This window comes from Nycticebus coucang, chromosome 8 (genome assembly GCF_027406575.1).
Source record: "Nycticebus coucang isolate mNycCou1 chromosome 8, mNycCou1.pri, whole genome shotgun sequence".
NCBI classification, from domain to species: domain Eukaryota; kingdom Metazoa; phylum Chordata; class Mammalia; order Primates; family Lorisidae; genus Nycticebus; species Nycticebus coucang.
The window spans coordinates 106,431,528-106,444,477 of record NC_069787.1 but is presented as its reverse complement, the minus strand read 5'-3'; the positions used below and the strand labels follow the sequence as shown (position 1 = coordinate 106,444,477).

The following is a 12,950-nucleotide window of genomic DNA, read 5'->3' as shown; positions in this document are numbered from 1 at the left end:
TGTTTAGGGTCCTCCTCTCCCCTCGCCAATAGGCTACAAGATCCCCTTTCTGGAAAAAAAAATATAAATGTACCTATTACCACTAATCTGAACACTTAATGACAAAGAAGGTAAATTATATATGCATATTTACCTCATACATTTAAAAAAAAAACTAAAAAATAAAATCCCCCCTTCTTTGAACTCCAAGCCCCTCAAGAGTGATTCTGGCCATTTCTCCCTTTTGAGACAGACACATCAAGAAAGAAATACTACATCAGAATTATAAAATTTGGAATTATTTTAGGGCAGAGCCTGTGGCTCAAAGGAGTAGGGCGATGGCCCCATATGCCAGAGGTGGTGGGTTCAAACCCAGCCCCGGCCAAAAACAGCAAAAAAAAAATGCTCTTACTTCAAAAAAAAAGAAAGAAAGAAATTGGGGATAATTTTAAATCATTATATGTAACAAATTAAATATTTTAACACAAAAAAAATGATATAATTAGGTAGTGTTAGTTCCGAAATACTTACAGGGTTTATAAAATTTCTGAAGTCATAGTGTATCTGATGCAGTCCGGTCCAGTCATGGTGCCCAAGTTTAAAGGTGGAGAATGAACTTCATATTATCTCATCACTGTCTGTCTGCAACGTTCATGTGTACCTCTATTTGGAGATGCTGTCAAGAGCTGAAAACCCCTTCATGAACGTGATGTCTGGGCCAACTGATTCTGCTCCTCCAACACTGCATGGTCGGTCCCATTGGAGTCCCTGTTTGAAATCCTAACATTGAACTCTCATTCTTACCACTGTCCTAGACACACCTATGGACATTGGCAACATTTGTGGCTGCCCATCATCTTGTGAACAATTCTCCCACCTTTGGGGAATTTCCTTCATTAGGAATTCCATCCCTCCCAGATATTAATAGAAGGAAGAACTCATTTTCCCAGCCTACCTTGCAACCATGCTCCAGATATGAGGCCAAGGTCCCCTCACACAGATGCACCCCCGTGAAGAGATTTAGGAAAAGAATTCTGTGAGGAAGGTGAATAATGCAGACTCCATCCTTTGGAAATGGCGGCAGCAGAGGGGTTGGCTTTGGGACGGCAGCAGCGGCGGAGCTTCGGTTTCTGGTGCCATAGGTGCTATCGAGGCTGGCGGTGGACAGCAAGAGAGGACCACAGTGTAGCGAGCACGCTGCTTCACGATGCGCAGCCTCCACGCTCCATTCTAGAGCTTTGGGGATACTACCCCTTTCCCACTCAATCTAGAGCAGTTTCTGTTTGTAATAAAGAACATGGACTGACACACCTGTTGGTGGGTATCTGCCCATCTCATAACTCCCTCCCGGGTCCTGAGTCCAGCCTCACACACGTGCTGAGGGAGGAGCCGCAGCGGGAGCACAGCTGTGCTGATTGGACCCAGGCAGATGAACACCTGACCTAGGAGGCCAATCAGCTCTCTCCTGGGCTCCGGAACTGCGATTCAGAGAGGAGAGCGGGTCACAGCTGTCGCTCAAATTACGGACTTCGAGTCTAGGGCTGGACCGACGAGAGGAGCGCTTTTTAGTGCCCTGATTAGAGAAAGGCAGAGAGGGCTTTTCTGCAAAGAGAAAAATGAAGCAAATAGGCAGAGAGAAGCCTGTGAAGTCAGCTGCCATGTTCCCGGTGATTTTTCAAATCTTGGACATGACAGTCCTTTGTCAGGCCCAGTGACACTTCCCAAGAGTTATTCCTGTAACCTGGTATCACATTTCTCATTCAGGCTTAAGCCAGTAGGATTTTGTTAAACTAAAAATGAATCTTTCCTAAAATAGTCATTCATTTGGTCATTAATCCTGTGCGGCTTGAGATTTCCTGAGGTCAGCTGTTCTCAACCTGTGGGTCGCGACCCACAGGAACTGTATTAAAGGGCCACGGCATCAGGAAGGTTGAGAACCACTGCCTTAGGTGGTTGTCTTGTATTGCTGTTGCTTTCTGTAACGTATATATAAGCATAACATCATATATAATACATACTTGGATACTTTTTATGTTTTATGTAGATACTTAGATTTATACACCATCATGTGGGGTTGTGTGAGTACCACACTTATCATACCTCCATAATACCCATTTTCCTAAAGTAATTAAATCAATTTTTAAAAAATTACATGATAACTTATAAACATGGTTATATCTAAAGAGTGACACTTAGAGGGCAAGAAGGAAAAGCACAGCATTTTTACATTTCGCCTTATATCATGTTATATGATTTAAGTCATTTAAAATGAGAATATATATATATATATATATTTTTTTTTTTTTACAGTTTTTGGCTGGGGCTGGGTTTGAACCCACCACCTCCGGCATGTGGGGCTGGCACCCTACTCTTTTGAGCCACAGGCACCGCCCAAGAATATATTCTTTTTATAATTAAAAAAGTTAACTCCCCCCTTTTGGCCAGAGAGGCCATCTTCTAGTAATTCACCAAAATGACAAACACAAAGGGAAAAAGGAGAGGCGCCCGATACATGTTCTCTAGGCCTTTTAGAAAACATGGAGTTGTTCCTTTGGCCACATATATGCGAATCTACAAGAAAGGTGATATTGTAGACATCAAGGGAATGGGTACTGTTCAAAAAGGCATGCCACACAAATGTTACCATGGCAAAACTGGAAGAATCTACAATGTTACCCAGCATGCTGTTGGCATTGTTGTAAACAAACAAGGGCAAGATCCTTGCCAAGAGGATTAATGATCGTATTGAGCATATTAAGCACTCTAAGAGCCGAGATAGCTTCCTGAAACGCGTGAAGGAAAATGATCAGAAAAAGAAGGAAGCCAAAGAGAAAGGTACCTGGGTTCAACTGAAGCGCCAGCCTGCGCGACCCAGAGAAGCCCACTTGGTGAGAACCAACGGAAAGGAGCCTGAGCTCCTGGAACCCATTCCCTATGAATTCAAGGCATAATAAAGCATATAACCTAGCACACAGGAGTACCAGTGGACCCATGTATTTAGGTGCAAGAACCTATTTATTCCCCATGAGCTCATGGCATAATAGGTGTACAGCATAGCACACAGGATAACCAATAGACCCCATGGAACAGTGATACAAGGTGCTGGAACCTATTTCCCATGAACTCAAAAGTCAATCAACACTTTGTCACATTCATTGGCAAGGTGCCTCCCTGAGCTACTGGAACCTCTTTCCCTATGAATTCATGGCATGGTAGATACAAATAATAGCGTAAAAATGTTTCTTGTTCATTCACTACAAGTATGATTTTTTTTCCCCAAAGAAATATTAAAGCAAATTTTAATGTGTCCTAAAAAAAAAAAAAAAAAAAGGTTAACTCCTAATGAATTAGTGGATTGAGGCAATGGTCACCAATGGCTGTTAGTATCACAAAATAGAAAAGCAGCCAGGTGGCTTTTGTGCCTCCTATATAACACCACCTACAAGGTAGTCTTGCTAAGAGATCAAGTCTGAGCCTTGACTCTACCTACAAATTTACAGAAAATTCAGGGACAGAAGGACATGTTAAAAGACATTACAGGGCTGCAATCAGTAACATTCAGAATGAGAATCTCTGAAGGACAAACAACCTAGTTTCTTCGAAAAATAAATTTCAAGGAACAAAGAAGTTGCTAAGAGGGACACTACTGTCTTAAGGGAGACTCAGGAGATGCCTCGACTAATTGTACTATAGCCCTTATTTGAATCCCAATTCAAACAAATTAACTGAGCAAACAAACCAAAATGAAGATACGTACATGAGATAATTAGGGGAATTTGTTAAATAATCAATATTTAGTATTACTGGAAATACTGTACTGATACATACATGGCATTACACATGCATTTTAGAAGTTGTTATCTTTTAGAGATGCATACTAAAATATTTGAGGATAAAAGGGCATAATGTCTGAGATTTGTTTCAATATAATTGGAGAGGGAAGAAGTAGCAGGAATGGAGACAAAATAAGACTGGCCACGAACTGATAAATGTTGAAGCTGAATAATGGGTATATAGAATTCATTCAACTATCCTGTCTGCCTGTACAGAGGTTGGAAATATTCAATGATAAAGACTTTTTCATGGCGGCTCACGCGTGTAATCTCAGCACTGTGGGAGGCTGAGGAGGGAGAATTGATTGAGCTCAGGAGTTCGAGCGAGAGTGAGACCCCCAAGTCCTAAAAAAATGAAAAAAAAAAAAAAACAGCCAGGCGCCATGGCGAGCACCTGTTTTACCAGCAGCTTCCAGAGCTGAGGCGGTGAAATGTCCACAGCCCGAGTCTGAGGTTGCAATGAGCTACGACACCATTGCAATCTGCTCAGGACATAGGGTAGAACTCTGTCCCAACAAAAATAAATAAATAAATAAATAAATCCCACACAAAATGAAACTCCATCTGGCTTCACTATGAATACCCTTGCAGAACTGGCCAGTAGTGTTAGCCAGGCACTTTCTTTTGTAGATTAAAGTCCAGAAAGTGTTGCTTCTCTTGTGGGGATGGTGGAGGGTGAAGCTGCTTGGAGAAGGAGGCTGAGAAGCTATAGTACACTCTGGTCATCCAGTCTCGCTCAGCTCAGAGATGTTCTGGTCTGTAGGCTGCTTTGGGAACTGTGTGGAGCCACCACCCTGGCTCTCATGCATCTCCACGCCATCCCAACCAGCTTGCACTACCACCCACCTGCTGCCAGCTCTCTCTGGCATAAACTATCCACGTGGACCTCTGTAGATAGGTGGATGTTGGAAAGAATGTGGAGATGATGGATCATCCAGAGCCAAATTCAGCTTAAGGTGCTCTGAGACAGTGAGGTGTGGAGTCAGTCCTGCTCCTGATAGTCCAGGAGCATCAGTGAGGATGGAGTGGAGGGGCAGTTGCATGCAACAATGCTAAAGGATAATGCAAAGAATAAATTTGAATGATCAAATACAGAGAGAGAGGAAAGGAGAAGAAAAAAAATCCCCACCAAATACCAGGTAGTTTATACCGTTTTCTCCTGCAGTCTTCACCATCAGTGTAGTAGACTACTGCCAGTTTGCTTGTCGCACATTTGTTCCCCTTTCTTCTGGTATTAACATTCAGTCCATGAAGTTCAGACAGGATTGACCTCCCTTTCCCTCAGCTATGTCCAGGGCTGGGCACGCAGCACAGATATGGCAAATCCAATTCAAGGACCCTGGACTGGAGTTTTAGTTCAAACTTGCGGAAGAGATGTTCTCCATTATTTGGGAATACTAAAGGTGTAAAGTTATCTGTCTGTATCTGCTGAGAGCTGTCACAAGGATAGAGCCTTGGTGATATGACCCCTGCATGAGGAAGGCAAAGGCAAGACATGAAGAGGTGCTTCATCATTTGAGCAGCAGGATCCAGCCCTTCCTGAAGCCACCATAACCCTGGACCTTTTACTTGTGAGCCAGTTTGATTCTTTGTTTCTCCTCAACTAGCATGAGTTTGGGGTTCTGTTACTTGCAACTAAAATAGTCCTAATATAACAATATGTGAGATGAATGTTATTACCCTCAGCGTCCTGATGAGCTAAATCTCTGAGAAGTTAGTGCAATTTCTTAAAATTATGCACTTACGTGTCAAATGTATTCTTTCTTCCTAGCCCCTTTCTTTCCTCACTCATCTTATATTGGGAAAGTTTCTTTAAAATATTGAATAAATAAACTGAATAAACTGAATAAATAAACTGAATAGGTTTTTGGTGAGCATCAAGGTTATATACAATAAGAGGCAGGCTCCATATTAACCAAAGAGTTTTCTGGTAAAAACTTAAGTTTTAAAATCAAAAGGATCTAAAGCCCCGTCCAGTTGTGCCTAAGGCTTCTAGGATTGAATCTGACACCCACACACCACATCCATATCCACTACCACACACAAATTCACGACTCTGACATAGATCCCAGACGGGGGTTAGGAGGCAAGTGGGGGGCAGAATAGTAATAAGACCAAGTAGATGAAAATAGTGGAGACCTAGTGGAAAGGGGAGCTGGGGTGGTTTTAAAATATTTGGGGAAATGTTTTGACATGCCTCCCTTCAAAAGGTGGAGACTAATTCCTCTCCTCTTGAATGTGGACTGGTGGCCAAAGTGATGGCATGTGACTTCCGAGGCTAGGTCATAAAAGGACATAAAAGGATCCTCCTGGGTGATCTGGGGGAAGGCAGCCACTAGGTCATGAGGACACTTGAGCAGCTCTGTGGAGAGGCCCATGTGGAAAGCAACTGAGGTTTCTCACCAACAGCTTTTGAGCCACCATTTAAAGAAGATTCTCTAGTCCAACTAAGCTATCATCAAATTCTTGACCCATGGAATTGAGACAGTAATGTTTATGTAGGTTCAAACTACTAAGTTTAGAGGTAACTTATTCCATAGCAATGGATAACTAATATATGAACTCTCAGATACACAATCAGGATGGCCATGAAGTACGCTGATGAGATCCAGGAAAGACCACTGTGCCCACCCACTGGTCCCTGTGTGTCTGGCATATCAGCTGATGGCAAGACTTCTCTCCACTCTACAGAGATTTATAGGCAAAACCAAGGGGCAGCATTGGAATGGGTTCCTGGGTCTTTATGATGCCAAGACTATATCCCCTTACTGTGAGGCCACTTTTTACAGCCTGGATGCTGAAGAGCTAGGAAAAGGAGGCACTGTAGCAGAGATGTGGGAAGGAGCTAACAAACCTTAGCTTGTTCGGAATCTAGAGAGGTCAAGAATCAGAGAATAGAATAAGATAGTGGTTGCTTATACATTTAATTACTTAAAACCCAGTGGAGATGTGATTAAAGTAGGGATTGAGATGAGATCATACTGTATTAGGGTGAGCTCTAAATCCAATAAGATTATCCTTACAAAAGACAACAAGAGACACACAGAGAAGGTGGTTATTTAAATATGGAGGCAGAAACTGGAGTGACGTGTTTACAAGACAGAATGCCAGGGATTGCTGGCAACCACTAAAACCTAGGAGACGGGCACTGAATACTATCTCCCTCAGAACCTCCAGAAGGGACCAAACCTGCCTTCACCTGGATTTTTTGACTTCTGGCCTCTTACCTTGAGAGAATAAATTTCTGTTGTCATAAGCCAAAATACAGAAACACCAAGACAAATAAGAACAACAACAAAAAAAAAAAAACAATGAAATAAAATGAGCAGATGGGAGCAGTATCTGACAACAATTTCAAAATGGCCTTAGGGGATTAAGATGTGCTCTTGGCATCTTTCATTCCTCCATAAATATGTTTTGATCACCTGCTCTTTGCCCGGGCAATAGCTGGGCCATTCACAAAAGAAATGTTACATCAAGGCTGGGGTCCAAATGAGTACCCCAGACAGTGCCCTAGGAGCTCACTGGCATATAGAGAGCAGTGTAGAAAGACCCCTGGAAAAGTAGGCTGGATATCTGGAAAGTTAAGGAGGGAAATTTCTAGCAAGCACAGATATGCCCCATGGGCTGGTCCATTGTATGAAGAGATTACCAGAGGGAAAATTTATCTTCAGACTTTTTGAAGAACCTGAAGGGAGACTTATCACAAAGAAATGTTCTTAGGGGTCAGGCTCAGTGGCTCACGCCTGTAGTCCTAGCACTCTGGGAGGCTGAACTGCATGGATCTCTTGAGTTCAAGAGTTCAAAATCAACCTGAGCAAAAGCCAGACTATGTGTTTATTTAAAATATAGAAAAATTAGCAGGGTATTGTGGCAGGTGCCTGCAATCCCATCTACTCAGGAAGCTGAGCAGGAGGATCACTTGAACCCAGGACTTTGAGGTTGCTGTGAGCTAGGCTGACACCACCACACTCTAACCTGGGCAACAAAGTGAGACTCCATCTAGAAAGAAAGAGAAAGGGGCGGGGGGGATTGAAAGGAAGGAGGGAGAGAAACAGTGAGGGAGAGAGAGAGAAAGAAAGAAAAAAAGAGAGAGAGGGAGGCAGGGATGGATGGAAGGATGAAGAGAGGAAGGACGGAAGGGAGGGAGGGAGGGAACAAAGGAAGAAAGGGCTCTTAGATGCTCGGTGACATCTCAGACGCCATAGTGAGTGGTAGATGAGAGAGTTTAGGAAACCGCCTGAACCAGTGGTGGCACTTGAACTCCTGTCATATAGCATCCGCCCTTCTCATTTTGGTGTTAAGGCCCCCTTAAGTCCCTTCTCTGAAGATTCTGTTTGAGCCAGGCTTATCCACTAAAATGTGATGGTTTCTGAACTGCACTATTTTTCTTTCCATTTTCCTCTGAAAAATGCCTGGTCCTTCCCTTTCTAGCGAATTCTTATGAACTTGCTCAAAATCTGGGCGGTGCCTGTGGCTCAGTGAGTAGGGCACCGGCCCCATATGCCAAGGGTGGCGGGTTCAAACCCAGCCCCGGCCGAACTGCAACAAAAAAATAGCCGAGCGTGGTGGCGGGCGCCTGTAGTCCCAGCTGCTCAGGAGGCTGAGACAAGAGAATCGTGTAAGCCCAAGAGCTGGAGGTTGCTGTGAGCCATGTGACGCCCCGGCACTCTACCGAGGGTAGTAAAGCGAGACTCTGTCTCTACAAAAAAAATAATAATAATAATAATCTCCTCCTACAGAAAGCCCTTCCTAACTAATTTCACTCAATTTCAATTAGTTTGATGCAGCTATAATCTTGGCACAAGGGTCAGGGCTGTTTGCACGTCAAAGATGTCCTTCTGATGACCCATTTGCACACCACAGGGGCTCCAGTGGACTTCCTCCAGCCAGGTAGGACCTGGTTTCATACTGTTCTCCTTTCCCCAGTCACTCTTCTCAGTGCTCTTTGACTACTAGACTGTGCAAGTAAGTTAATTAATAGCCTGAACTTCACACACTGTGGTTATCAGACCAACCTTGACCACGCTTTCCTTTATGGCCCTGCTATGAAGACCTCCAGACTATGTTAAGAAATCTTCCTGCCACGCAGCCATAGGTGAGGACCTTTGGTCCACAGAAGGGGTCACCTCTGAGAGGATTCTGTTCTCTAGACGAGGTCAGCATTGCATCACCCAATCTAAGGTATTAAGATAATATCTGGAAATGTCTTAAGAAAATCTCTGCCATTTTGTACTTTGTAACATTTTATAGCCCCTGATTAATAACCCTCAAGGTTGCTGTAATCAGCTACAGATTTCCTCCACAACCCCTACCTATTCAAGACTCAGCTAAAAGCCCCACTTAAACAAGATGCCTTTCTATCAGACCTTGATAACCTCTCCTGACTGACACTTTGTCATTTAAAAGTTTCATTCACTTTTTTATCCAGTAACCAGCTTAAAAACTTTTTTGGAGACCAGGTACAGTGGCTCATGCCTGTAATCCTGGCACTTTGGGAGGCTGAGGCAGGATCACTTAAGCTAAGGAATTCGAGACCAACCTGAGCAAGATGGAGACTTCATCTCTACAACAAATGGAAAAAAAATTATTCAGACACGGTGGCTCATGCCTGTCACCCCAGCTACTTGGGAAGCTGGGGCAGGAGGATCACTTAAGCTCAGACGTTCAAGTCCAGCCTGAGCAAGTATGAGACCTCTATCTCTACTAAAAAAAAATTTATTTTTTGAAAATTATCTTTTATTTTTATTTATAAATATTAGTTGTCCTTATTTTGAGACTTTGGAAAAAACATAATACAAAGTTAACTGATGACTCTATACTGAACCTCAGAGTCAAAGAATTCTATGATAGACATACTCTTATCTGACAATGTGAATGTTACTTTTTTGCATTATTATTATTATTGCTCAATATTTCGTTGCGGAAATCATCTGATTTCTTTTCTGAATGTATTTATCTTCGTTCGTTCTTTACGAGGTTTTTGTTTCTAGTCCTTAAACATTGTTATTGTTATTGTTATTAAATTTTAAGCCTTTTTAATTTTGTGAAGGCAAAAAGTGGAAACCAAATAAACACATGTATATGTACAGAGAAAATAAAAAAATATATAGAAAAATTAGCCAGGCATTGTGGCAAGCAATGAGTCCCAGTTACTTGGGAGGCTGAGACAAGATGATTGCTTAACCCAGGAATTCGAGGTTGCAGTGATCTATGATGACACCATTGCACTCTGAGAATCAAACTGTGACTCAAACTCTAAATCAAAACTTAAATGGCAAAATGATTAGAAATTGATAACTTTAAAATAGACATGGCAGAAAATATTTACAAATCACACATTAAATCAAGGACTCATATCCTAAATCAATGAGGAACTCAGTAAACTCAACAATAAGAAAATTAATCTCATTAGAAAATGGGCAAAAGAGTTGACACTTCACCAATGAAGATACCAAGACAGCAAATAGACACCCTGAAACATGTTCATCATTACACATCAAAAACACAAATTAAAACCACAATGACATACCATCAAATACTTGTTAGAATAACTAAAATGTAAAATACTGATAAATGCTAGCAAAGATGCAGAAGTGCTGAATCACTCATACCTTGTAGATGTGAGTATAAAATGGCAGAGCAACTCTGGAAATGAGTCTTACACTTACTTAAGAAATTAAAGACACATTTACCATACAATCTAGCAATCACACTTGGGTATTTTTTCCCAGAGAAATGAAACCTTATGTTCACACAATAACCTGTGCATGAATGCTGGTACCATTTTATTTGCAATAGCCAAAGAATAAAGACAATTCCAGGTTCTTTAGCAGGGGAAAGGTTAAAAAACTATGGTACATCCATGCAATGTATGTATGCAATACAAAACGAGCAAACTATTGATACTGACAACAATTTGATGGATCTTATCAGGGCATAATACAAAGTGAAAAATGCTAATCACAAAAGTTACAGAATATTCAATTCCATTTATATGACATTATCTAAATGACAAAATTATAAAAATGGACAACATATCAGTGGGGGTCAGGTGTTAGGGAAGAGGTGGGAGAAGGTGACTCCAAGGGGAAGTTCAGGAGCAGCCTAGGAAAGGTCTTTTGTGGGGACAGAGCAGTCCTGTGTCAGGACTGTGTTGGGTGGTTATACAAGTCTATATATGTGACTAAATATCATAAAAATGTACACAAAGATACATAAAAATGAAAACATGCTAAAGACTCTCAAAGTCTGCATGAAATCTGTAATTTAGTTAATTGTATTAGTCGTACTAATCAACTTCCTATTTTGAGCATGCTCTGTCATTATACAAAGGAAGCTAGATGGTGGGTCCATAGGACTTCTCTAGACTATATCTGCAACTCTTGTGAGTATATAACTATTCCAGAATAAAAGTCTTCTAAAATTACATTACATATAATACCTTAAGGAATATAGTTAAAACAGGTATGTGTTAAAATTCATACCCTTCAACACTTAATAATACTTAACAAACAAAGTATGGACATAATTGAATTAAGAATTTAAAAGTTGGGGGAAAGAATAAAAAAATAAGCATAAGGATAATAGGAAGAAGAAATTGCTAATAGAAAAAGCGGAAATAAGTGACACTGAAAATAGAGAAATAGAACAAACCCAAGGTTTAGATCTTTAAAAATAGAGATCCCCACAGTAGCTTCAAAGCAAATGAAATACCTGGGAATATACTTAACGAAAGAGGTGAAGGAACTTTACAAGGAGAATGACAAAACCCTAAGAAAAGAAATAGCAGAAGACATTAACAAATGGAAGAACACACCATGCCCTTGGCTGGGAATAATCAACATTGTCAAAAATGTCTATACTATCCAAAGCAATTTACAGATTTAATGCAACTCCCATTAAAATATCAACATCATACTTTGAAGAACTGGAAAAAAAAAGTGCTTGATTTTGTATGGATGGAACCAGGGAAAAAAGTCCGCATAGCCAATGCAATTCTGAGTAATAAAAAGAAAGCCAGAAGCACCATCCTACCAGACTTCAGGTTATATTATAAGTCCACAGTGATCAAAATAGCATGGTATTGGCACAAAAAAAAAAGAAGTATAGACATATGGAACAGAATAGAAAACCTAGAGATGAACCAGCCTGCTATCACTATCTGATCATCAATAAACCTAACAAAAGCATATACTTGGGTAAAAGAATGATAAATGATGCTGGGAGAGCTGTTTAACTACATGTAAAGGATTGAAATAGGAAATAGGACCTGCATCTTTCACCACTCACAAAAATTTACTCAAGATGGATAAAAGATTTAAATGTAAGATATGAAATGATAAAAATCCTAGAAGAAAGTATGGGAAAAACTCTTAAGGATGTCAGCCTGAGGAAAATTTTATGAAGATGACTTTATTGACAATCACAACAACAAAAATAAGCAAATGGGACTTAATTAAGCTAAAAAGCATCTGAAAAGCTAAGGACACAATAATTAAAGCAAATAGACAATCTTCAGAATAGGAAGGATACTTGCATGTTATGAATCTGACAAAGGGTTGATAACTAGAATCTACAGAGAATTCAAATTAATCAACCAAAAAAGAGCAAACAATCCCATCTACCACTGGGCAAAAGACATGAACAGAACTTCCTCTGAAGAAGACAGATGAATAGTCAACAAACCTTTGAAAAAATGTTCATTGTCCCTGATCATCAGAGAAATGCAAATAACTACCTTGAAACATTATCTAACCAGAGTGAGTATAGCCCACATCACAGTCTCAAAACCGCAGCACTTTTACACTGTGGGACTGCAAAGTAATACAGCCTTTTGGAAAGAAATATGGAAAATCCTCAAAGAATTCAAAACAGATCTTCCATTTTGTCTCACAATCCCATTACTAGGCATCTTCCCAGAAGAAAAAAAAATCATTTTATCATATGGACATTTGCAATAGATTGTTTGTCACAGCTCAATTTATAATTGCCAAACTGTGGAAACAACCCAAGTACCCATCAAACCATGAATGGATTAATGAACTGTGGTATATGAATACCATGGAATATTGAGACTGTGATGTGGGCTATACTCACTGTGGTTAGATAAAAAAGATAGAGACTTTACATCTTTTA

At 40.6% G+C, this 12,950-nt stretch overlaps 1 pseudogene; it reads left to right on the top strand.

Moving 5' to 3' along the window:
- The first annotated feature begins 2,449 nt into the window (after positions 1-2,449).
- LOC128592316 (60S ribosomal protein L21-like) lies at positions 2,450-2,930 on the top strand (annotated as a pseudogene).
- The last annotated feature ends 10,020 nt before the right edge of the window (positions 2,931-12,950 follow it).